The sequence below is a fragment of the Anabrus simplex genome, chromosome 10 (genome assembly GCF_040414725.1).
Source record: "Anabrus simplex isolate iqAnaSimp1 chromosome 10, ASM4041472v1, whole genome shotgun sequence".
Taxonomy (NCBI): Eukaryota; Metazoa; Arthropoda; class Insecta; order Orthoptera; family Tettigoniidae; genus Anabrus; species Anabrus simplex.
This window is the reverse complement of record NC_090274.1, coordinates 55,603,112-55,629,376: the sequence shown is the minus strand read 5'-3', so window position 1 is coordinate 55,629,376 and position 26,265 is coordinate 55,603,112. Positions and strand designations below refer to the sequence as shown.

General features: G+C 42.1%; 2 protein-coding genes and 1 pseudogene across 2 annotated transcripts in view; 1 reads left to right on the top strand and 2 right to left on the bottom strand.

The window, feature by feature from the left end:
* LOC136882144 (uncharacterized) overlaps positions 1-26,265 on the top strand; it is a 504,614-nt gene that overhangs the window by 193,240 nt on the left and 285,109 nt on the right. The window lies entirely within an intron of this gene.
* hdly (hadley) overlaps positions 1-26,265 on the bottom strand; it is a 111,433-nt gene that overhangs the window by 53,564 nt on the left and 31,604 nt on the right. The window lies entirely within an intron of this gene.
* Positions 787-905, bottom strand: LOC136882473 (5S ribosomal RNA; annotated as a pseudogene).

Below are 26,265 nucleotides of genomic sequence, written 5' to 3'. Positions count from 1 at the left end.
AGTTGTTTACCTAACCTATTTTCAAAGAACTGGAAATTTATTGAACATTTCCCTTTATACATTATTCCCTTCCCTTACTCCTATACTCAGTAGTATCATAAATCCCTTTGGCGGCGCTCACAAGTAATCGATCGTGACAAATGAACATTCTAAGAAAAGAGAATAGACATTAGCAGTGATCAATTTCACTCTCATTTCATAAATATCAATAATTTATTTTAAAATGAGTTTAAAAAATTGTACGAAGTGTGCGATTTGCAAATAATGTTGCTGGAGGAAAATACCCGCCATCATTGCTGTCTACTTCACATTTTGGCCTCTTGGTCACCTGTTTTATGTCATTATAATATGTTGTAATTATCAGTTAAGAAAAGAATGATAGTAAAACCAAAAAGTTACTTCCAGAACATTCGTCAGTATAATAATGCACTTACATTTGCTTCCGTTCAAGTGGATACCATAAATGTTAAAAGAATCAAAGATTACGTTAAGTGGCAAGTAAGCCTGGGTAATATTGTACTGATATGTGTATTCTTTCGTTCACAAGAGGCTACTATACCACATACTTTATGAATATGTGAGATTTCTCGCACGGGTCCTCTAGTAAATAAATATTGGTTCCAATTTGTCCTCTTGAATTCCAACTTTATCTTCATATTGTGATCTTTCCCATTTTTATAAACTCCGCTCAAGCAAATTCGTCTACTAACATCGACCCCCGCCATCAAAATATTAGTTCCTATTTAGCGTCGACCTATAAGATCCTTTGCTACCAAAAAGGAATTGAGCCAACGGCACGTGGTGTTCCCAAGCGGTCACCCATCCAAGTACTGACCACGCCCAATGTTGCTTAACTGCGTTGATCGGACGAGAACCGGTGTATTCAACATGGTATGGCAGCTCGTTTCCTTTCTCACAAGTCTTCCCAGCCCAAAGTTTACAAAATTTTCGTAACGCTACTCTTTTGTCAGAAATCACCCAGAACAAATCATGCTGCTTTCCTATCAATCTTTCCCAGTTCTCGTATCAAGTAATCCTGGTGAGGGGTCTTTAAATGTGGGTCTTTTTTTTTTTTTTGCTAGTTGCTTTACGTCGCACCGACACAGATAGGTCTTATGGCGACGATGGGACGGAAAAGGCCTAGGAGTGGGAAGGGAGTAGCCGTGGCCTTAATTAAGGTACAGCCCCAACATTTGCTTGGTGTGAAAATGGGAAACCACGGAAAAACATTTTCAGGGCTGCCGACAGTGGGGTTCGAACCTACTGCCTCCCGAATACTGGATACTGGCCACACTGAAGCGACTGCAGCTATCGAGCTCGGTAACTGTGGGTCTTACCAGAGACTAGTCCGACTCGTTGGCTGAATAGTCAGCGTACTGGCCTTCCGTTCAGAGGGTCCCGGGTTCGATTCCCGGCCGGGTCGGGGATTTTAACCTTAAATGGTTAATTCCAATGGCCCGGGGGCTGGGTGTTCGTGCTGTCCCCAACATCCCTGCAACTCACACACCACACATAATACTATCCTCCACCACAATAACACGCAGTGACCTACAAATGGCAGATGCCGCCCACCCTCATCGGAGGGTCTGCCTTACAAGGGCTGCACTCGGCTAGAAATAGCCACACGAAATTAAATTATTATTACCGGAGACTTACACACCCTCACCTTTACATCCTTAGTAATTAAGTTAGTATTTATTTTTACATGAAGTTGTTACCATCCTTGCCATCGTTATGTTCATTTCTTCATTTTTCATTATCATGATTGTGGGGAAGGTGTCTTCCCATTTGCGATCAGTCTCATTTGCGATCACTCTTATCAGTGTCCGGCTCCATGGCTAAGTGGTTAGCGTGCTGGCCTTTGGCCACAGGGGTCCCGGGTTCGATTCCCGGCAGGGTCGGGAATTGTTACCTTAATTGGTTAATTTCGCTGGCAAGGGGGCTGGGTGTATGTGTCGTCTTCATCATCATTTCATCCTCATCACGACGCGCAGGTCGCCTACGGGTGTCAAATCAAAAAAGACCTGCACCTGGCGAGCCGAACTTGTCCTCGGACACTCCCGGCACTAAAAGCCATACGTTATTTCATACTCTTATCAGTGACATACAAACAGTCAGGTTGCTGTGAGGGAATTCCCTACTGAAGGACTGGTACAGGAAGACATCCCTCAAGTAACTGGCGAAACTACATACTAGGATTCTTACGAATCGTATGTTGACACTCATTAAATTATTTATATTTACCTTTTGAGACTGATGCGTTAATATCGGGACTGACAGAGAATAAACAGGGCTCAAATGACAGTGAGTTTTTAAGAAGTACAACAAAAGGTGGGCGTATTCAAACCGTTGAATTTTACACTTTCCAGTTTCAAAACAAAGGTTTTTGCTGCAACACTTTGCTTCTTCGATAGTGCTACCCTTCTTGAAGCGATTGTAGCTCATCTCAAACTTAACAGTTAACCTACACTGTCTTATACAATAGGGGACAGTATTAAATTAGTGCTTAAATCATCATCATCATCTGTTTACCCTCCAGGTTCGGCTTTTCCCTCGGACTCAGCGAGGGATCCCACCTCTACCGCCTCAAGGGCAGTGTCCTGGAGCTTCAGACTCTTGGCCGGGGATACAACTGGGGAGAATGACCAGTACCTCGCCCAGGCGGCCTCACCTGCTGTGCTGAACAGGGGCCTTGTGGAGGGATGGGAAGATTGGAAGGGATAGACATGGAAGAGGGAAGGAAGCGACCGTGGCCTTAAGTTAGGTACCATCCCGGCATTCGCCTGCAGGAGAAGTGGGAAACCACGGAAAACCACTTCCAGGATGGCTGAGGTGGGAATCGAACCCACCTCTACTCAGTTGACCTCCCGAGGCTGAGTGGACCCCGTTCCAGCCCTCGTACCACTTTTCAAATTTTCGTGCCAGAGCCGGGAATCGAACCCGGACCTCCGGGGGTGACAGCTAATCACGCTAACCACTATACCACAGAGGCTAGTGCTTAAATAATGCTCAAACTGTTCAAACAACATACTGACACGTTAAGTAAACAGCTGCTCAAAATACAATTAGCCTATTTTCATCTATCTTTATGTGTATCTACCCCTTAGTCTCGTTTCTTGATACCGGGTCGGAATGAGATGAGATTAATTTCTACGGCCGGATGCCCTTCCTAGCACCAACCTCAGTTGAGGAGCTAATGAAGATGAAATGTGTTATGGTGAATGAAATTGGGTAAGAGGAGATAGGACTCAGCTCTGACCTATGAATAGGAATTGTACCGGCATTTACCTGGAAGTGAAAACATTAAACCACAGAAATCTAGTCTGAGAACAGCCGAAGGTGGCGTTCGAACGTCCAGGTTTCCCGAATGCAGAGCTTGACTCCATAGCGGCCACTCAGCCTACTTTCACCTATATAAGTAAAATTATAATTTTTGTCTGTACGCTCGGATTAGATGGTTTTCCGTGGTTTCCTATTTTCACAACAAGCAAAAAAATTCTGGGGCTGTGCGTTAATTAAGGCCACGACCGCTTCCTTCCCACTCCTAGCCCTTTCCTATCCCACTGTCACCATAAAACCTATCTCTGTCGGTGCAATGTAAAGCCAGCGATGAAAAACCCATGTCACCAAAAATCCCTGACTTCTCTGTAAATTTCTGTAAGAGTATCCATTATATAAAGCACAAGGCTTGCCTTTATTCGTCTCAATGACCTGCATATCGTAAGTAAGCACGCAGATAACAACAACAAAAGCCACATCAACGATGGATGCCTACAGCTGGAATAATTACAGTATGTTAAAAACTATACTGTAGAGTAATATTATCTCAAGAAACCTTCAAGAGAGAGGTTGTGCGGACTACGCCCTAATTAGCAGTCTCGCTGCTGCAGGGACGTTGGAAAACCCTGATAGGCTGCTACAGTCGTCGCAAATGGGACACGAACTGGTCTTTCTTCACATTCTTCTTTTCCACAGTAATGAGACTGATCGCAAATGGGACACAACCTTTTATTCTCGTTGCAACGACGGCAACGGGTTTCTTGGCTTCAACCAGGGATAATGAGAACTGCCATGAACTTGCAGTTCATTTTTATATCATTATTCCTTTGAGAAGCGGTCACTTTCTCCTGATTTCCTCTACATTAATGTATGAATATTTTCAATTTAATTAGAGATCACACATCGTTGAAGTTTGCACAAGTGAAGATCGCAATCTGTTCAATAGACATATCTTGTGGAATTCCAAAGTACTGGAGAAACTAAACCGATAAAGATACTTAGAACCATCCATTCGGAAGCACAGTACTTCCTGTACGTGAAGCAGGATACACCGCGAATATTGAATGTAAAGACTGGCGGAAGCTTGGACTGTTAGGTAACCAACTGTAAAGTGCAGCGAGGAAGTGAATCGACCGGTGAGGTTCTACCAACTGAACTGGTAAATAAAGTTACTTCGTACACATTTAACATTGAGTGCGATGGTACAAAACTCTAGGTAACTTTTAAATTAAAAACGGGTTGATATATTTCAATGATGTTAGGGGAGAATTACATACTTAACTTAAAAACTAGGCTATATACTATAAAGTAGTTATGGGGCAATCGATTTCAAAGTCGATTATTCCATTATTTCATTTTATTAGATTGTTTTTCGAATACTCATTCGAATCAGTGAAGCAATCGAATAGTGAATTTTTCCATTCGATTATTTTTTCGATTGTTCATTCAGAACTGCATTCGAATGAATGAGGTAATTGAATAGTGGATGCTTTCGAAATCATCGAATTAAAAGTGATGTTATTAAGACAGTTAATTCACTCATTTACTTTCAGTGTAAGAGTTCATCTATTCGCTTATTTCAATCGATTATCCATCCGACACACTTAAACTGAAAAACTGATTCATGGCGCATCCGAATATTCTATGCGATACTACTGAAAGATATTTGAAACTCATTAGATTATTTTATTATCTAAATAACCAGATGGAGGTTATTCGAATTATAAAGTGTTCGATTATCCTATCACTACTATAAAGGAAACTCAAACAAAGAAAATGTAGAGCAAGACGGCGGAACTCCTTGACTCTTAAGAGCAGATAGAGCAAAGACGGAATTGATATGATTTGACAAGGTCTCATTCCGCATCCTGTTGTTGTTGATGTTGTTTGGGTTATCAATCCATATACTTTGATGCAGCTCTCCATGCCACCCTATCCTGTGCTAATCGTTTCATTTCTAAGTAGCTACTACATTCTACATTTACTCTGTCGTGGCGGGTTTTTATGTCCGGATGCTCTTACTGACGTCAACCTCATCAGACAGATTCATCTCACCTCACCTCATACCCGACCCGGTAGAGAAACGGGACAAGGGTTGGACAAACAAAACATTTTTATTTTATCTGAGTCTACAGAGGATCTGCAGAAATTGCTGAATGACCTGGACACAGTCTTGGGGTTGGAGTACAAGATGAAAATAAGTAAGTCCAAAACAAAAGTAATGGAGTGCAGTCGAACGATGTCAGGTGATGCAGGTAATATATATTTTGCTATTTGCTTTACGTCGCACCGACACAGATAGGTGTTATAGGATAGGATAGGCCTAGGAATTGGAAGGAAGCGGTCGTGGCCTTAATTAAGGTACAGCTCCGGCATTTTCCTGGTGTGAAAATGGGAAACCACAGAAAACAGGTAATATTAGATTAGGAAATGAAGTCTTAAGGAAATAGCTGAATGTTGTTACTTGGATCGAAAAATAACTAAGGATGGCAGAAGTAAGGAGGACATAAAATACAGACTAGGGCAAGCAAGGAAGGTCATTCTTAAAAATAGAAATTTCCTCACTTCGAATATTGATACAGGAACTAGAAATATATTTTAGAAGACTTTCGTCTCGAGCGTGGCATTGTATGGAAGTGAAACATAGACGATAACTAGTTCAGAAAGGAAGAGAATAGAAGCTTTTGAAATGTGGTGTTTGTTTTTTTCTTGCTTTACGTCGCACCAACATGTATAGGTCTTATGGCGACAATGGGATAGGTGGTGGTGGTGATTATTGTTTTAAGAGGAAGTACAACTAGGCAACCATCCTCTATATAACACTAATCAGAGGGAAAAATGGAAGGGAACCGACACTTCGAAAAATGAAGTTATCGGACAAAGAAAGACAAGGGTCACGATGGGCGTAAAAATGAAAGATTCCCTAGCCCTCGCAAACCTAATAGCGTCGGGGTCGGAAAAAAACAAGAGTTGACCAAGGGAGGTCGGATAGGATAGATGAAAGTGAGGAGCCTGGCACAAGTAAGTGGAAGCAATTCCAGGACTCGGCTAAGGGCCCCGTGGCCGCCTACCCACGCTCGAAAGTTCAGAGCCCCTGGGGTTCCTCTTAGTCACCTTTTACGAGAGGCATGGGATAGCGTGGGTGTTATTCTACTGCTCCCACCCACAGGGGGACAATGGAATAAGAAAGGCCTAGGACTGAGAAGGAAGCGGCCGTGGCCTTAATTAAGGTACAGCCCCAGCATTTTCCTGGTGTGAAAATGGGAAACCACGGAAAACCATCTTCAGGGCTGCCGACAGTGGGGTTCGAACCTACTATCTCCCGAATACTGGATACTGGCCGCACTTAAGCGACTGCAGCTATCGAGCTCGGTGAAATATGGTGTTACAGAAGAATGGTGAAGGTGAGATGGATTCATCAAATCACATAAGAAGAGATACTGAAAAGAATTGATGAGAGGAGATCGATTTGGCTAAATTTGACGAGAAGAAGAGAGAGAATAATAGTGTACATCTTAAGACACCCAGGTTGTTCAGTCAGATTGTTAGGGAAGTGTAAGTGGTAAGAACGGCAGAGGTAGACCAAGTTTTGAATATGACAAGCAGATTAGAGCAGATGCAGGGTGAAGTAGTTATGTGGGAATGAAAAGATTAGCACAGGGTAGGATGGCATGGAGGGCTTCATCATACCAGTCCATGGACTGATGACTCAAACAACAACAGCTGTTTAAAACATACGAGTCAATTACAGAATTAGACAAGGACAGCAAAAAAGCAGTTGCAGCTGAAATTTGACTGCGACATCACACACATGTATAAAGTCAACTAGCAGGGATGCGCGCACATAACACAAACGCTGGGGTGAGGTGTACAAAACATGTGATGGCATACCGCACTATCTACTTCCCGGATATGGCAACCAAGTGGGGGGCTCGCCCATAGGAAAACACCGCGCGCGCCGGAGTAAAACTAGCATGATCACTTTCTATTATGACAAGAAATCGTCGAAATATGAGCGTGTTGTACATGCTACATGCCTACAGCATATCTTTTTAATTTAACACTCTAAACACTATTCCATTACATAATACAATTTTTTGTAACTTTGTAAAATTTCAATTACACTGTCCGATTAAGCCGATTTCCGGTTGACAAGGGTTCGGTTCGAAGGTTTCAGTGTATTATTATTCATTCATTGATTCATTCATTCATTCATGTCGTATCGGCCAACTTCGGTCCATGTCATTTCAGCTGGCTACTTCTGGCTTTGATGTCTGCCTAATACTTCCGCATGTGTTCTCGGTGTCATGCTTTTCCGGTTCTTTATTTTTTTCCTGTCTCTGAAACCCTGGAACGCTTGAAGTTTCTTCTTAAGTCAGACACGTTCCTGGATGTCATTACGTGTGATTCCCACATCTTGAAGGTCTCTATCCACCTCAGTGAGCCAAGCTCCTTTGGTTTTCTTCTGCTGAAAGAAGGTAATGATGTGTTTGGTCAGTCTTGTTTCATGCATTCATGTCACATGCCCATAAAATATCACTCTTCCTTTCCGAACGGTATCGGTAATCTTCTCTGTAGTTCATTCCATGTTAAGAAAACAGTATTGCTCTTATGGCGAAAAGGTTGCCATGTGAAATGGTTCTGCTCAACAGTATAACGGGAAAACGGTAGCACCTACACTGGTGAAACTCAGTATTTAAGTTCAAGATGAAAGGGGAAGTGGGGAATAAGCTGCAAATTAAGCACAATTTACTTTTCTTTCTCAGCCTCATCCATTAAATAAATAAGTCAATGTATTAACGTTAAAGATAGAAATGGCACACGTAGGCTGATTAACCACATTACACTCAGTTAACATAAGACAAGTGTATCTTCAGTCTTCGGCCCTAAGGCTGGTTGGATCCTCAACAGCTCTGCCATCAGCTCTCGTAGATGGCCAAGGCATCACTGAAAAGGCGTACAAGGGAAATGAGGAGTGAGGTAGTTTCCCGTTGCTTTTCTCACCCAGTTGCTATTACATATCAGTCTGCCAAGCCCACTGAAATGCAGGCACCAACCAACCCTATGAGCAATATTTTCACACCTTTCATAGCAGGGACAGGCTGCAGAAGGAATGGCATTACTAGCATCGCTCATACCTCAGTCACTTTTATATTGTCATATTCAAGGATAAGACAGAGACAGATCAATGAAAGTAACAAAACTGCTGTAGCCCATGCCAGAAGACACAGTGCATTATGAACACTAGGTCTTGCCAGCAAACGCAAACACTGAAAACATACAAAACACGTAAATACATGACTTCTCTACAACAGAAATAAGATATCAAGGTTCATAGACTAATGGTTTACGCGTTACATGTACCACAGCGACACGAAGGAAAATGAAGGAAGACAACAAAGCGACAGTTGTTCCTGCTTCCTCCCTGCCAATGTATTTATGAAATCGAAAAGCTCCAGTAGTTATTTTAATAACGCACGGGGAAAAAATGCCTCATCCTTTTTTCTTTCTTCCATAATACATTATAAAGTACATTATAATATTCCTTAATCACGAGATATTATAGGTGTTTAAAAGGGGGGTTGGTTCACTCCTTGAAGGTCCATATGAACAATACTGTTTTCTTAACATGGAATGACCTATACGTGGTTGTATAGTTCGTCGTTACGCCGTCTTCTGTACTCCCCATTGTCTTTGACAGGACAATGTATTATTATTATTATACAGCTTATCAGATACACCATAGACACATGAGGTGGTCTGTACGTACATGTAGTTAGGCCAGGGGATGAATCTACAACTACCTGGACATCGTTCTGTAGACCTATTATTAGGCGTTTAACGTCCAGACTAGTAACACTTAACCTTTCAGAGAGAACATGTTATATCCATTAATTTCTGCCCACAGTAATGTCAAGCCTCGAGGTCTACATTAACAACAAAAACATCTTGGACATAAATAAGGTAATGACCTTCAGATGATCTCAGAGACGTAATACAGCCAGGCTCTTCAGGATGAATGCTGCTTTCCCAGTACCGGTACGGGAAATCAGTGTTTGCTAAGTATGATCTTACTGTATTCATTACCTTCGCCACGAAGTGTCGTAGATAGTCTAGGTTTCACCGAAGGTGAGGGATGGAATATGAAATTAGTTGAATTTTGCACAAAATTCACAGATTTTGAATATAACTGCGTGAAAGATAAAGGAATCCATGGAAATATGTTGGGAAATTCCCCTTTAGCAAAATTAAATGATATAAATCTTTCAATGAATGAAACTCAAACTGATGACGATTCCTTTATTCGCATCTAACGATTCATGTTCGAGAAAAATTCTGTATGGTACTGGAGTCTACAAGTGTAGAATCAGTGTATCGAAATGGGAACTGACTCAGGACCTGTGAAACCACCACCACTGAAATAACCAGTTCTCTAGAGTGTGATGAGATGAGGCGCCTTTGATAAAAGAGCCTTCTATATGTGTCTCAGTCATAGCCATTCATCAATACTTCACATCACAGCCTGCAAGGCCACATCGACCATGTGTACCCTAATGCTCCTCTCTGATAATATGTCCCTCAGTCATGGCCATACATCAACATTTCACGTTACAGCCTGCTACATCACATCGACCATTATTTGTACTCTAACTGCATTCCATCTAAATAATAAGGAAGCCCATAGGAAGCTACATGTGACTTTCGACGGAACTGAAGTACCGCATAACTACAATCCCAAATATCTAGGAATCACTCTGGATCGGTCCTTGACATTCAAACAACAGTGCATCACGTTATCTAAGAAACTTGGCTCCAGAGTGAATCTACTCCGCAAGATTGCCGAAAGTAGCTGGGGTGCGGACGCCAATACCCTACGCACTGCTGCACTCGCTCTTGTGTATTCTGCTGGTGAATACTGTGCTCCTGTATGGCAAAACAGCATTCACACAACAAAGATTGATTTCCAGCTTAATGAAGCCATGAGAGTGATCACTGGTACTGTCAGATCTACTCCCATTCAGTGGCTACCTGTCTTAGCTAATATTGCCCCGCCAGATCTAAGGAGGAAAGCAGCTAAGGTAAACTTGCTCAAGAAGATCTCTTCTCATAAGAACTCTCCCTTGTACGATGCCCTACAACACCCACCAACAACTCGTCTGAAATCACGCAAACCACCCTGGACTGATTTTAAAAGTATCAGCTCTTTCGACATGACCTCTGAGTGGCGACAGCGTTGGCATGAACATCCACCCAACAACGCTCACTTGGTTCAAGATCCAACAAAGAAGGTTGAAGGATTCCAACTGCCGCGTCAAACCTGGTCGAAGCTGAACCGAATTAGGACGGGTCAAGGGAGGTGTGGCCACATGTTGAAGAAATGGGGTTTCCGTTCGTCTGCTGACTGCGACTGTGGAGCGGAGGAGCAGACAATGGAACACATCGTTAAGGAGTGCCCACTTCGAGCATTTAATGGTGATCTGAGGCTTCTACATCAAGTGACTCCGAGTGCTTTGGACTGGTTGTCAAATTTGGACATTTCCATTTGATATTTTTTTGCGTACTTGTAAAGCCATACGATATTTATATAACGCCCTTCTTTTACAGCATGACTTCTAACGGCAGCTACCGTATGTAGGGACATTGCAGGAAGTTTTCTTCACTTGTTTAGGTCTCGTGATTTAATTTCTACATCTTTTTTTGCTTTACGTCGCACCGACACGGATAGGTCTTATGGCGACGATGGGATAGGGAAGGCCTAGGAGTTGGAAGGAAGCGGCCGTGGCCTTAATTAAGGTACATCCCCAGCATTTTCCTGGTAACGGGAATAAATTAAGCTGTAAAATAACAGTGAATACTCAGGAGATTAAGTATTCTGTCATACAGTCGTGAGGGCCGCCTCATTTCTCTGCATGTCGCTTCTTTCTATTACACAACAATAAATGCTGTGGAGTACACAAATATGGAATTGTATGAATATTAATTTCACGGCGGACTTCTTAGCTGAATGTTCAGCGTCGAAGTCTTTGATTCAGAACATCTCGGGCTCGATTCCTGGTCGGTTCCGCCGCATTGGTTAATTTCTCTAACTCGGGGAGTAGCCCTTTGTCCCAATTCACTCGTCTTCATAAATACACAAAACACAGCGTTAGCAACTACGACGGAATCACACAATAGTAAACAAAGTGCATCAGGGCTGTAGTCAGGAAGACCATCCGGCCGTACACTAACCTTACTCCTTATCTCCTGTTAATTATTGGTGATTTATAGTTATTTGCTAATTGTTGAGTTCGTTTCAATGCCGCTAACCATACAGATTAGGTACTCTACTTGCCCATACAACGTCTTGCAGTTGCTGTTAATCTTGCACGTGAGTTGGCCGTGCGCGTAGAGGCGCGCGGCTGTTAGCTTGCATCCGGGAGATAGTAGGTTCGAATCCCACTATCGGCAGCCCTGAAGATGGTTTTCCGTGGTTTTCCATTTTCACACCAGGCAAATGCTGGGACTGTACCTTAATTAAGGCCACGGCCGCTTCCTTCCAACTCCTAGGCCTTTCCTATCCCGTCGTCGCCATAAGACCTATCTGTGTCGGTGCGACGTAAAGCCCCTAGCAAAAAAAAAAAAAAATCTTGCACGTTGAAACTATATAGTCATGTTTTGTTTCTGTTTTGTTTTTGTTTTTTGTTTTTGTTTTTTGTTGTTTTTTTTTTTTTTTTTCGTGACTTGCGAGATGTCACGTATTGCCACTGCCATATTGTGAAACTCGCTAGTGTTACATTTGCGGGTATAAGTTAAGCACATTTTATTTTTCTGTAGGATTCTAAATCTGTTTGACAAGGGGGCATTTCCTACTCATCACCACCGATGTCGCACAAATTTATAGAACATGCAGGGCTTGGCTAGAAATGAAAGTACCTGAACTGGGAACTCCAGATGGCCAGTCGTATAGAAAATAAAAATATAGATGTTGACGCGGCTCTCGCACCGTGTATGCCACTTACGTTAGTGCGCACGCCGAGCAGTAGTTGGCGTAGTGGTAAGAGCTCGAACAGGTAATTCGATGGTCGTGGGTTCGACTCGCTGTGTGGAGACCGGTTTTTTTCTGTCAACTTTTATATTATTCATGTTCCAATTAAGCAAAGAGGTGAATAATTAATTTTATTTATTTAAACGCAAAAGGTCCGCCTCTGTGGTGTAGTGGTTAGCGTGATTAGCTGCCACCCCCGGAGGCCCGGGTTCGATTCCCGGCTCTGCCACGAAATTTGAAAAGTGGTACGAGGGCTGGCACGGGGTCCACTCAGCCTCGGGAGGTCAACTGAGTAGAGGTGGGTTCGATTCCCACCTCAGCCATCCTGGAAGTGGTTTTCCGTGGTTTCCCACTTCTCCTCCAGGCGAATGCCGGGATGGTACCTAACTTGAGGCCACGGCCGCTTCCTTCCCTCTTCCTTGTCTATCCCTTCCAATCTTCCCATCCCTCCACAAGGCCCCTGTTCAGCATAGCAGGTGAGGCCGCCTGGGCGAGGTACTGGTCATTCTCCCCAGTGGTATCCCCCGACCAAGAGTCTGAAGCTCCAGGACACTGCCCTTGAGGCGGTAGAGGTGGGATCCCTCGCTGAGTCCGAGGGAAAAGCCGAACCTGGAGAGTAAACAGATGATGATGATGATGATGATAAACGCAAAAGGCATAGAAAAGGTAAAAAATTGGGATTTCATTGTCAGACTTTTTTTCTTCCTCCGCCAAGAATCTATTGTTTGTGCACAGCCGCCAGGAGCAACCTTCACTTGTCAGGTGAAAACGAATCTTACAACGAAACGACTATTCACGTTTATGGCACATTCCCCAAGGATGGGAGGTAGCGAATAAAGGAGAAAGAAGAAGAATTTCTGTTTGAACACGTCGGGAAAGTTCGCAATACCAAATTTTCTACAATTGTGCGCTCATTAGAAAAAATGACGTCCTGTATGCCTTTTGCATATAAATAAATAAAATAAATTAAAATAAATTAATAATATGAAAATTGAGAAAAATATTCTCGACGCGGGGAACCGAACCCACGGCCATCGAATTACTAGTCCAAGCTCTTACCGCTACACCAACTACTGCCCGGCGTGCGCACTAACGTAAGTGGCTTGCGATGCGAGAGCCGCGTCAACATTTTAATTTTTATTTTCTATACGCTTGGCCATCTGGAGTTCCCACTTTGGGTACTTTCATTTCTAGCCAAGCCCTGCGTGTGCTATAAATTTGAGCGAAATCGGTGGTGATGAATAGGGAATGCCCCCTTGTGAGTAATACCAGGTAAGTAGAATTCTGATATGTTCGAATAATGCATTTAATAACGTCGTTAGTGTGTAAAGACAAACGCAGCATTTTATTAATGTGCTCTTAATTCGTCCATTGCGTGTGTATAGAATTCAATTATAATGTATAAGAAGCAAGGAGAATCTACGAGAACTCCTCCGAAAAGGAAAGCAACGTTACCTCCTCTATCAAGGTCAGTTCATTTGAAATGGAAGGAAAATTCGTTACCAACCTAACCTAACCTTGTCTTGTTAAGACATTGGTATGGTTTGCAGACTTAGCCTTTGTGTACTGTTAATGACTTACCGCATACGTGCATGTCTTATATTTGCTTGTGTGTATTATTACAACGTGGATTCTCTTCAGTCCAACAAGTAACAGCAAATTTCAAGGAGGGAGCTGAATTATTTACACCAGGCAGACGCCGAAGAATACAGTTATAGTAATGCGTATATCTAAATAAAGGCAGAAATATATAACATTAAAATAAGTGAGGGTAAGAGAGAGTTGTTATTTCCTTAAATCCTCTCTGAGCTTGAAAACCGACTTACTTATGAATATCATGATTGATCATGGGAACCTCCATTACTGATGCTTACATTGAAGTTAGTTTATTGATGGTTATGTCTCGTGATTTCAATATGTAACTAGTCAAGTTGGTAACAGTGATTCAAAGAAAGGAACAGGGCGACCATATTTGCGTTTTATTGTATAGTCTTAAGTGACGAATAGGTGCTGTAGCAAAAGGAGTGCCTGATCTTAAAAATGAGATTCCCGTTCCTGTAGATTATGTCTACTAAGGGCATGTTTACTAGACCTCTAGGCGGTCCGCCTCATCCCCCTAGGGTGGGAATGAAAACTTTGTAATGAATGTATTGTACCCATATCCCTTGAGGGAACAGTATGTATGTATGTATGTATTCGATACGGAAATATTGAAATGTAATGTTTGACCTTGAATGTACATAGGGACACAGTGAGCATGACAGAACTCTGTTATTACAAAAACATCAATTTCCTTCAGTTGCATAGCTGTGCAGACGGCACGTGACATTGAAATGCGCTGGAAATCCCTGACCATAAATCACATGTTACGGTCGCTATTAGCTGTCACGGCTTAAGAAATAAGAAAATGAGTCTGTCGGTCAAGGATACAGGGCAATAAACTTGACGTATAATTCCTGAGGGACTCTCTGTCATTTATATACTAGATAACGTGGGAACTTTATTTCCTTTTAGCAAGAAATCTTTCACAATATAGTAAAAATATATGTGCTACAGTTAATAATAATAATAATAATAATAATAATAATAATAATAATAATAATAATAATAATCTATATATTAAAAGAGTTTACTAAAACAGTTTTGGCAAATCCGTCCGTCCGTCCGCTCTACTGGACCGATTTCCTTATTTTTTGTTTTATTCTCTCTGCAATTACCTGTCGGTGAATCTTGAGGCATTGATAGGTCTCTAAATTCAGCCAACTTTGAATAATCATTAAATGATCACTCCAATAATTGCAGGCGAAGGCTTACCCTAACCCGCATTACATTCTGTACTTAGCGGGTTGCTAAGCGACTAACGCCTTCATCAATATTCTGATATCTGTGATTTTCATCTTTAGTAATGTCATTGCATGCAACCCATGTTTCATTACTACCTGTCAAGTCAGAGAGTATATACTTTCTCTGTGCTATATACTCTTTGATTCTCTGACCTTCCCCAGCTTTTAAATATACACTGACTGACAGAGCAAATGCAACACCAAGAAGGAGTGGTCAGAACTTTATGCCAATTGCAGGGTAGACTGACGTCACTGAGGTATGCTCATGATGTGAAATGCGCCGCTGTGCTGCGCACGTAGCGAACGATAAATGGGACACGGCGTTGGCGAATGGCCCACTTCGTACCGTGATTTCTCAGCCGACAGTCATTGTAGAACGTGTTGTCGTGTGCCACAGGACACGTGTATAGCTAAGAATGCCAGGCCGCCGTCAACGGAGGCATTTCCAGCAAACAGATGACTTTACGAGGGGTATGGTGATCGGGCTGAGAAGGGCAGGTTGGTCGCTTCGTCAAATCGCAGCCGATACCTATAGGGATGTGTCCACGGTGCAGCGCCTGTGGCGAAGATGGTTGGCGCAGGGACATGTGGCACGTGCGAGGGGTCCAGGCGCAGCCCGAATGACGTCAGCACGCGAGGATCGGCGCATCCGCCGCCAAGCGGTGGCAGCCCCGCACGCCACGTCAACCGCCATTCTTCAGCATGTGCAAGACACCCTGGCTGTTCCAATATCGACCAGAACAATTTCCCGTCGATTGGTTGAAGGAGGCCTGCACTCCCGGCGTCCGCTCAGAAGACTACCATTGACTCCACAGCATAGACGTGCACGCCTGGCATGGTGTCGGGCTAGAGCGACTTGGATGAGGGAATGGCGGAACGTCGTGTTCTCCGATGAGTCACGCTTCTGTTCTGTCAGTGATAGTCACCGCAGACGAGTGTGGCGTCGGCGTGGAGAAAGGTCAAATCCGGCAGTAACTGTGGAGCGCCCTACCGCTAGACAACGCGGCATCATGGTTTGGGGCGCTATTACGTATGATTCCACGTCACCTCTAGTGCGTATTCAAGGCACGTTAAATGCCCACCGCTACGTGCAGCATGTGCTGCGGCCGGTGGCGCTCCCGTACCTTCAGGGGCTGCCCAATGCTCTGTTTCAGCAGGATAATGCCCGCCCACACACTGCTCGCATCTCCCAACAGGCTCTACGAGGTGCACAGATGCTTCCGTGGCCAGCGTACTCTCCGGATCTCTCACCAATCGAACACGTGTGGGATCTCATTGGACGCCGTTTGCAAACTCTGCCCCAGCCTCGTACGGACGACCAACTGTGGCAAATGGTTGACAGAGAATGGAGAACCATCCCTCAGGACACTATCCGCACTCTTATTGACTCTGTACCTCGACGTGTTTCTGCGTGCATCGCCGCTCGCGGTGGTCCTACATCCTACTGAGTCGATGCCGTGCGCATTGTGTAACCTGCATATCGGTTTGAAATAAACATCAATTATTCGTCCGTGCCGTCTCTGTTTTTTCCCCAACTTTCATCCCTTTCGAACCACTCCTTCTTGGTGTTGCATTTGCTCTGTCAGTCAGTGTACTCAATAGGTGGCAGGCAGAACTCTTCTTAATAACATATATGCTCGTAATAGAAAACATCGACGTATGCACAGACGGGAAGGTATTAAGTCTATTATCCTTTTGTGTAACTAATGTATTACCAGTAATAAAGTGCAGGGAAAACCTCTTGAAAATGGGGATGACTTCCTACCCGAACCAATATTCATTCATGGCAAATGGTATGTTGTAGAATCTCGGGCAAGATAGTTTGTAAATGTTAAAATCCTGATACGTCAGAACGGTCGAAGCACAGTAAAAATTGTATGGAAATAAGTGTTACAAACTACATTAGGAATGACTCAATTATAATACAACCTGTGTCTGAAAAGTTCGGTGAGCCTAGTTTGTACACCTAGTTAGTTGGGACGATGCGCTCGTGCGAACGCATTGCGAGATATGGCACCAAGTGCCTCCTATCGGTGTTGAACGCTGCAACACATGGCATGGAGTCAATGTGAGGACTCGTGTCATTGCACAATGGAGTGCAAAACGGAGCAACGCGTTAACATGAAGTTTTGCTTTCTCCTAAGCAAAACGGCAACGGAAACACACGCAATGTTAGTGCAAGCTTACCACGCTCAAGCAGTGAGTAAAAGGTGCGTTTTTGACTCGTTTAAACGCTTTTGAGACGGAAAGGAAGGTGTTGAGGACGAGGCGCGTTCGGTTCGACCAACCACAAGCACATCTCCAGACAACATCGAAGGAGTGCGACAGATGCTTGCGAATGATCGACGACGACTGTCCTTACGAATCATAGCAGATGAAGTGGGTGTAGGCAAGGATAGTGTAACGACCATTGTTCCAACAACTCAAGACAAGAGTTCTCCGGGAGATTCCAAAAGAAGCGTTTGTTGCCAGCTTCCAGGAGCTTTAAGGTCGATCTAAAATTGTGTTGTAGCTAACGGAGATTACTTTGAAGGCCAGTAAAGGAGCTTTGTGTGTAACTTACGTTGTCTTTATTTCATGAGATCAGTCACCGAACTTTTCAGACACAGGTTGTATATCGCTATTAAATGTTCATACTATTGAAAAGGAGAGCCTCCGTGGCTCATACGGCAGCGCGTCGGCCTCTCACCGCTGGATACCGTGGCTCAAATCCTGGTCATTCCATGTGAGATTTGTGCTGGACAAAGCGGAGGCGGGACAGGTTTTACTCCGGGTACTCCGGTTTTCCCTGTCATCTTTCATTCCAGCAACACTTTCTATTCTCATTTCGTACCATCTATCAGTCATTAATATCGATCACTTTGGGAGTGGCGACCCCATCGTAATAATAGCCTATATATGATTCATTCATTACATCCCTGACCCGGTCAATGACTGGAAAACAGGTTGCAGGTTTTCATTTTCACTATTGAAAAGAGCAGACAAAACAATATGACTACGGCAGCCCTATCAAGACGAGTTTTCTGACCTATTTATAACGAATACTGCGGAGCATTACGGGTCCTCTGGTACATATATTGAAAAATTACTAAAAACAGATGTGTCCAGTCCGTGCGTTCTGCTGGACCGATTAGCTTCAACTTTGTTTCATTCTCTCCGGAATTACCTGCCCGTGAATCATCAAGCATTGTTGGTTTCTAAGTTCAGTCACCTTTCAGTAATCAGAAAATCAAATCATGAAATTGTTCACTCCAATACTTGCAGGCGAAGGCTTTCGCTAGCCCGCAATACATTATGTTCTTAGCGGGTTGCACACAGTTAAGGAGCAATATCTTTACGCAAAGATATCAGCGAAGTTTTAAAGGATGAATCATTACGGTGGCTACACGCAAACCTGCAAATTTCAACCAAACTCTGTAACATATATGACTTAATACTATCTGGAGAGACATAGAGTGGAAGTAGGACAAACTTAGCACCCCGAGGGATGGAGTGCGGAGGGGGAGGCATGTAAAAATTATCGAAATCGACCTCTATTAGTGTTGAATCCATACTTTTCGTGGTCGTTCGTCGCCATAACACCTATCTGTGTCGGAGCAACGTAAAGCCACTAGCAAAAAAGAAAATAATAATAATAATAATAATAATAATAATAATAATAATAATAATAATAATAATAATAATAATAATAACCTATTAATAATACAACTCTCACTAATCCACCATAAGCAACTACCCCTCTATTATTATTATTATTATTATTATTATTATTATTATTATTATTATTATTATTATTATTGATTTAAGCCCACTAAGGAGAGCTAATGACTGGTTCTTCCTCGATGCTCTTTTACGTTCCCAATATCTCTTGAGCCCTGCTGATAATTTCTCCTTTCTCTCCTGTGAAAGGGGCTTCCGACTTCTAGGGACTCTAGGTGGTGGGGTCCAAGACTGTACCATAGCACAAAATTTGGAACGATCTTCTATATCAATGTCTGAATTTCCCAGCCGAATCCAAGTCCTTCTGTACTTCATTAAGCCACTAGCTTCCAGTCTTGTAGCTTTTAACCAAAGCGAAGATCTTCTTGGTAAAACTACCCCTCTAGTTATGTTATACAATAAAAAAGATAATCTTCTAAATGGTAAGATTACCCCAAACTAAGTTATTAAACATTTTCAATTTAAAAAATTTTTAAATATGGTTAGGTTATCTAAAATATCCCAATGTACCAGTTAATGTTAATATTACTAGAACAAAAATTACATATGAGACTGGGTTTTTTTATTGTATCTGTTTTATGTATCTCACGTCAATATGCAATATGGACTGTTCGCAATCAAGGCACAACCAGACCGTAGTAACAAGTGTTCAAGGACGAAATGATCTCTTCCTTCTTGTGAACTTGAAAGTAGCAATTACAGGAAGAGTCGGTCATGTTACGGTCGCTGGTTTCCTAGAACTGCATTACTGTTGACGTTACTCTACCTTGTCAGTCTCTTGTACATTTATGCAAGAAGAATCATTGGGCTGTTCTTTCTCCTTGGTACGGCACTTGTTCAACCATTGGGATTTCATCTTTGCAAAATAATGTCACATCTTCTCCCGGTTCAACTCCTTTCTTTCCTGTGACCAGAGGGTTCTTTTCTTCTTTAGCTGTTTTTCCTGAAAACCATGGTCTTTCTTCAGGATTTGACAACCTGTCCGCTTTGTACTTGTGTCAGACCTAGTTATTTTATGTCCTTTCTTTTCTAGCAGTTTAACGCCGCGAATACATCAAAGGATTTCAGCGACACAAGTATGGGAAAGGCTTACGATAATTTAACCCTACAACTAGCAATGGTGGCAGTCATATTTGACAGCTTTTACTTGTCAAAATAAAATACATAATATCTGCAAGATATGAAGTGAATTTAGGAAGTTTTAAATATCTGTGGCTTGGTCCTAAAAGGGCCAATGTCATTTTTTATCGAAATTGAGATCTTAACTGATACAAACGCGTTTTATCCTGGCTTGCAACATGTTAAAAGGGCCAATGTCTCTCTTAAGTACTAAACGAACAGTTAACGTTTTATTAAATAAGCCCTTGCCAATAATGTTAGATTACCAATAAAGATTAGAGACCTGGCAATTTTTAAAGAATACGATAGAAAAAATTAGCGTTTAATAAGGTGACTTCCACAAAGAAAGTATAAAGTTATTTAAAGTTAGTTGCTGAAAAAAATGGAAAACTATAAGCAAAACTTCAAATGCTCATAGCTCAAAAACAGGTTTTTTGACATTGGCCCTTTTAGAACCAAGCCACAGATACATCTACGTAAAGCTAATAATCTCGGTATTGTCATGTTGACACGAAATTACATAAATGATTTGACTAGAAAATTATACAGTCCGTTCAAGAAGTGTATTTCCTAAATTCAAAATATTAATAATAAAAACTGTCGATCATATGTACACAAAACTGGAACATGTCACAAACAAACTGAGATACAAATACTCGAAAAAATATTCGTACACCGAGAGGCAGTTCCTTGTAGTCACATGCAGGACTCTTTTCATGCCCGTGTACAAGCAGTGGCAAGCGAATACTTTTTATTTATATATTTGTGTATTTATTTATTTATTAGATACAGACTATGGAGGGCCACTTTACACTAATAATAATAATAATAATTTTAAATACGTATAAAGGTATAAACAACACTATTAAGTAACAACAATATATTAACAATTTGAACAGTAACAATGTAACAACAATGACAACGGTAACTGGCAAGTGTCGGTTACTGAAATTAGAAAGAAGAAAGGTCGAGGGTTGGAGGGACGGAAGAAAGTGAAAACCTGGGGAGGACTTAGAGGAATCTTCTAATTTTTTGTTTGAAGGATGCGAAAGGTGTGAATATGTCAATATCGGGTAGTGAGTTACCAAGAGTAGGGAGACGGTGGAAGATAGAGCGTTGTTGTAAATTTAGGCGCGGATGGGACACATGAACTGGACAAGAACTGGAAAAAATCCAAAGAAAAGCAGCTCGATTTGTTCTGGGTGATTTCCGACAAAAGAGTAGTGTTACAAAAATGATGCAATGTTTGGGTTGGGAAGAATTGAGAGAAAGAAGAAGAGCTGCTCGACTAAGTGGTATGTTCCGAGCTGTCAGTGGAGAGATGGCGTGGAATGACATTAGTAGACGAATAAGTTTGAATGGCGTCTATAAAAATAGGAAAGATCACAATATGAAGATAAAGTTGGAATTCAAGAGGACAAACTGGGGCAAATATTCATTTATAGGAAGGGGAGTTAGGGATTGGAATAACTTACCAAGGGAGATGTTCAATAAATTTCCAATTTCTTTGAAATCATTTCGGAAAAGGCTAGGAAAGCAACAGATAGGGAATCTGCCACCTGGGCGACTGCCCTAAATGCAGATCAGTATTAACTGATTGATTGATTGATTGATTGATTGATTGATTGATTGATTGATTGATTGATTGATTGATTGATTGATTGATTGATTGATTGATTGATTGATTGATTGATTGATTGATTGATTGATTGATTGATTGATTGATTGATTGATTGATTGATTGATTGATTGATTGATTGATTGATTGATTGATTGATTGATTGATGAGTGCGCCGGTTGCGTGTAGGGCGGGGAGGAACGTGTATAGGGAAGTACGCCGGAAGAGTATTACATTTGGTGTAGCCATTGATTATTTTGTGAAGGTAACATAGATCAGATAATTGTAAACGGCTTCTCAGGTCAAGTATACCCAGATAGTTCATAATGACAGATTTAGTTTTGTTCTTAAAAACAGGATTGCGAGTCTTAACAATGAAAGTGAAAAAGTTAAAAATACTATTTAGTTGAGATATGTTTGTGATAGCAGATGAGGACCAAATAGGGGAACAAAAGACAATAATGGGGAGAACATACGAGACTCCTCGTACAGTCGCTGTGTACGCCTGCAGTTGACGCAATCTCCAAACAAGCACAATGAGGCGAAAAGGGCACGAAACAACACAAGAGGAAAGGAAAATAATTATCAAGCTTCACAATGAAACAAATTCCTTGCCTGACATTTCACGAATAATCAATCGACAGTTCAATCCATCATTGACAGGTGTTGTGTGACTAAAAGTGTACGGAACAGGCCCAGGCGCGGTCGTCTCCAAGTACTGTCTCAGAGGAACAGGGCGTTTATTGTTCGAACTGTGAAAAAGGATCCGAAAACTAGTGCCCCTCAGATTGCTACCGAGTTGGATAAGCGGGGAGTTAAGGTATGTACGGATACTGTGTGAAACACCTTGAAAAGTGTCTAGGAGAAATTTTTTTTGGTTAGTAAAGGGAACCGCAAGAAACGCCTAGAATTCACTTTCAATCATGTGGATAAGACGGACGAATTTTGAAAGCGTGCGATTTTCACCGATAAAAGTAAATATAACGTATTTGGTTCCGTTGGGAGAAGATTAACGTGGCGAAAACCGAACACAGAAATGTCACTCCTACAAACATGGAGGGGGCTCCGTTCTTGTCTGGTGGGGGGGTCATGAATGCTGCCGGTGTTGGAACTTTGTGTTTTATAGATGGAACCATGGGTCAAAAATGCTACATAAATATTCCCAAAACACATCTTATACCCAGTGCTAGGAAACTTGGTTTGGATCATAATTTTATGTTCATGCACGACAATGATCCAAAACACACCGCCCGTAATATAAAGATGTGGATACTTTACAATGTGCCAAAGCATCTTCCTACACCACCTCAGTCCCCCGACATCAATCCGATAGAGCAAGTATTGGACAGAAAATTACAATCCAGGGTAATCTCCAACAGGAATGATCTCCAAACTGCCATACGGGAAGAATGGAACAACATTGCATCATTGGTTACCGTGAACTTAGTTGCTTCCATTCCACGACAACTGCGGGCAAAGGGGAACAAGACAAAGTATTGAAAAGTGAACAAATGTCTCGGACTAGATATGATGTACGAATACATTTTCCGTGTGTAATTATTTAGAGGGAATGCGGTTGTCTTTTTTTTATTGCAGACGTACCTTCATATTGTAAGCAATTACTGATGGTAATAAATAACTAACATTCCAATCTATGCAATTCGTGTTTTATTTATATTACCTTTTTATATTTGGCCTTAAATCTACGCACATGTACGTCCCGTTCTCGCATAATGTGACGTGTACGAATACTTTTCCGAGCATCTGTATACAGATTGTCAGTAGTGTATTTCTAATGCACTAGCAAACATTTCATTCTTGAAAATATTAGGGAAAATGTATTTGCATGCAATCATTTGGAGGTGTGACCTTAGACCACATTGTTACGATAGGTTGCTTTATGGAAGTTTCGTCATCACTTTCACTTTCCGATATTGATACCAAGAAATAGCTCATAATCATTCCAAATATAACTCTGAATCTGTCGGTTTATTCTGAATAACTTCAAAGTCAGATGCGTCACTTTCATCGTCCAACTTATTTCACACTACTCCATTACTAATTTTCCGTAAACTTTCTTTATTCGAATCAGAAGTACAATAGAATAATACTACATTTAAAAGAAACAAACTATAGGCACAAATATATACAAGTAAAAGGTCTACAATAATATATGTCATAGAGATGTCACACCGGTTTAGGTCAAAATTTAGCCACTTCGAGGGCATTTGGATTGGCCAGCACCAAGAGATGTCACACCGATTTAGCTCAAAAAATTTAGCCACTTCGAGGGCATTTGGATTGGCCAGCACCAAATCTTCCATTGTGCAGTTTGATGGACACAGGGGGCAGCATAGCAGGTGTTCGGTTGTCTGAAGTTCATCACAGTTACAAAAGGCCGTATCGATGGGGAAGTTCCATTTTTGTAGATTCGCTCTGGTTCTACCCACTCCAGATCTAAGTCTGTTCAAGGACCTCCATGTCAACCAGTCCTCGGTGTGACCAGAAGGCAACATTTCCCGTGGTTCCATCCATTTCAGAAGGCCAGGGATCTTTTGTTTCCATTAGGTAATCCTGACTTTGTCTGATGATCCTTCCGGGTGTTCTGATGATATTAAAAAAGCTTTCCTGGACTTCAGTCTTCGTTGGGCAGGTTGGTATCCAAAGAGTGGATGTGGAGGCATTAAATTTGTTTTAAACCTTTCACTATTAGCAGCGACCTCTCTCCTGACATCACAAGGAGCAATACCGGCAAGGTAATTGATTTTCTCGAGAGGAGTTGGCTTCAGGATACCAGTAATTATTCTACAGCTTTCATTGAGTGCCACATCAATATGTTTTGCATGGGCAGACTTCTGTAGATCAGCGGTAGAGTGTCGGCCTCCGGATCCCAAGATAGCGGGTTCAAACCCGGCAGAGGTGGTCGGATTTTTGAAGGGCGGAAAAAAGTCCATTCTACACTCCATGTCGTACGATGTCGGCATGTAAAAGATCTCTGGTGACACATTTGGTGTTTACCCGACAAAATTCATTAAATCTCAGCCATAGACGCCCAAGAGAGTTCCGGTTTACTCGGCCTGCCACCTAGTGGGGGCCTAGAGTAAAACGGAACGTCGAAATTGACGAGCAGACAGCCAGACGGCGTCAAATTGAAATGTCTGCACACAGTAGCTGAGGCCATACGATTATTATTATTATTATGGGCAGACTTGTACCATTACCTCCGCCCCCCTGTGGGTGGGGGCAGTAGAATAACACCCACGGTATCCCCTGCCTGTCGTAAGAGGCGACTGAAAGGGGCCTCAGGGGCTCTGAACTTTGGAGCGTGGGTTGGCGACCACGGGGCCCTCAGCTGAGTCCTGGCATTGCTTCCACTTACTTGTGCCAGGCTCCTCACTTTCATCTATCCTATCCGACCTCTCTTAGTCAACTCTTGTTCTTTTCCGACCCCGACGCTATTAGGTTTGCGAGGGCTAGGGAGTCTTTCATTTTCACGCCCTTCGTGGCCCTTGTCTTGCTTTGGCCGATATCTTCATTTTTCGAAGTGTCGGATCCCTTCCATTTTTCCGACTGATTAGTGTTGTATAGAGGATGGTTGCCTAGTTGTACTTCCTCTTAAAACAATAATCACCACCACCATGACCATTACCTCCGTAATGAAGTGAAGATGCCATATTTAGACACACACTGTACTAAAAATGTATATAATCAATTTATAACAATATATATACAGAAGTAGATAACTCGCACCGAACTGAAAACTACGAAATAAAATTAAATAGAATAGCAATTTTTTTTTTGCTAGGGGCTTTACGTCGCACCGACACAGATAGGTCTTATGGCGACGATGGGATAGGAAAGGCCTAAGAGTTGGAAGGAAGCGGCCGTGGCCTTAATTAAGGTACAGCCCCAGCATTTGCCTGGTGTGAAAATGGGAAACCACGGAAAACCATTTTCAGGGCTGCCGATAGTGGGATTCGAACCTACTATCTCCCGGATGCAAGCTCACAGCCGCGCGCCTCTACGCTCACGGCCAACTCGCCCGGTGAATAGCAAATTAAAGCCCGTGAAGGTTTGTTTACAAACACTACAGAAATGGCGCCCAAACAGATCGTCGGAAAACTGCACTCATTTATTTCTGTGAAGTTGCGCCCAAAGAGGTTGTAAATATGAATGAAACTGAACTCACGGCTGCTGTGTACTTCGAGAACGACAAGAAGAAGACTGTCATGACATCTGTTGAAGAAATGAGGAAATTACGGGAAGTAATACAAACATATCGAACACTACCATAATTATATGTACCCGTTCTTCGCACAGGAAATTGGTAATCGATTTCATGATTCCTTCATGAATTTATGCGAAGTTACATGCCTGTATTCAAATATTTAATATGGCATGTTAAACTGATATATTTTTCTACGAAAGCACGTGGTAGCAACGTGAAGTACGATAAAGATTAACGCAGTAGAGGCAGAATGGTGTAGATCACGGAGTTTGTTGAATGATACAGTTCCTGGTCCGAAGTTGAGCGTAATGCCTATTGCTCACGGTAAAATGTTTCGTAAAATTTGTTGTACAAATAATTTTATAAAAGTTTAGTGACCGAGCTCGATAGCTGCAGTCGTTTAAGTGCGGCCACTATTCAGTATTCGGGAGAT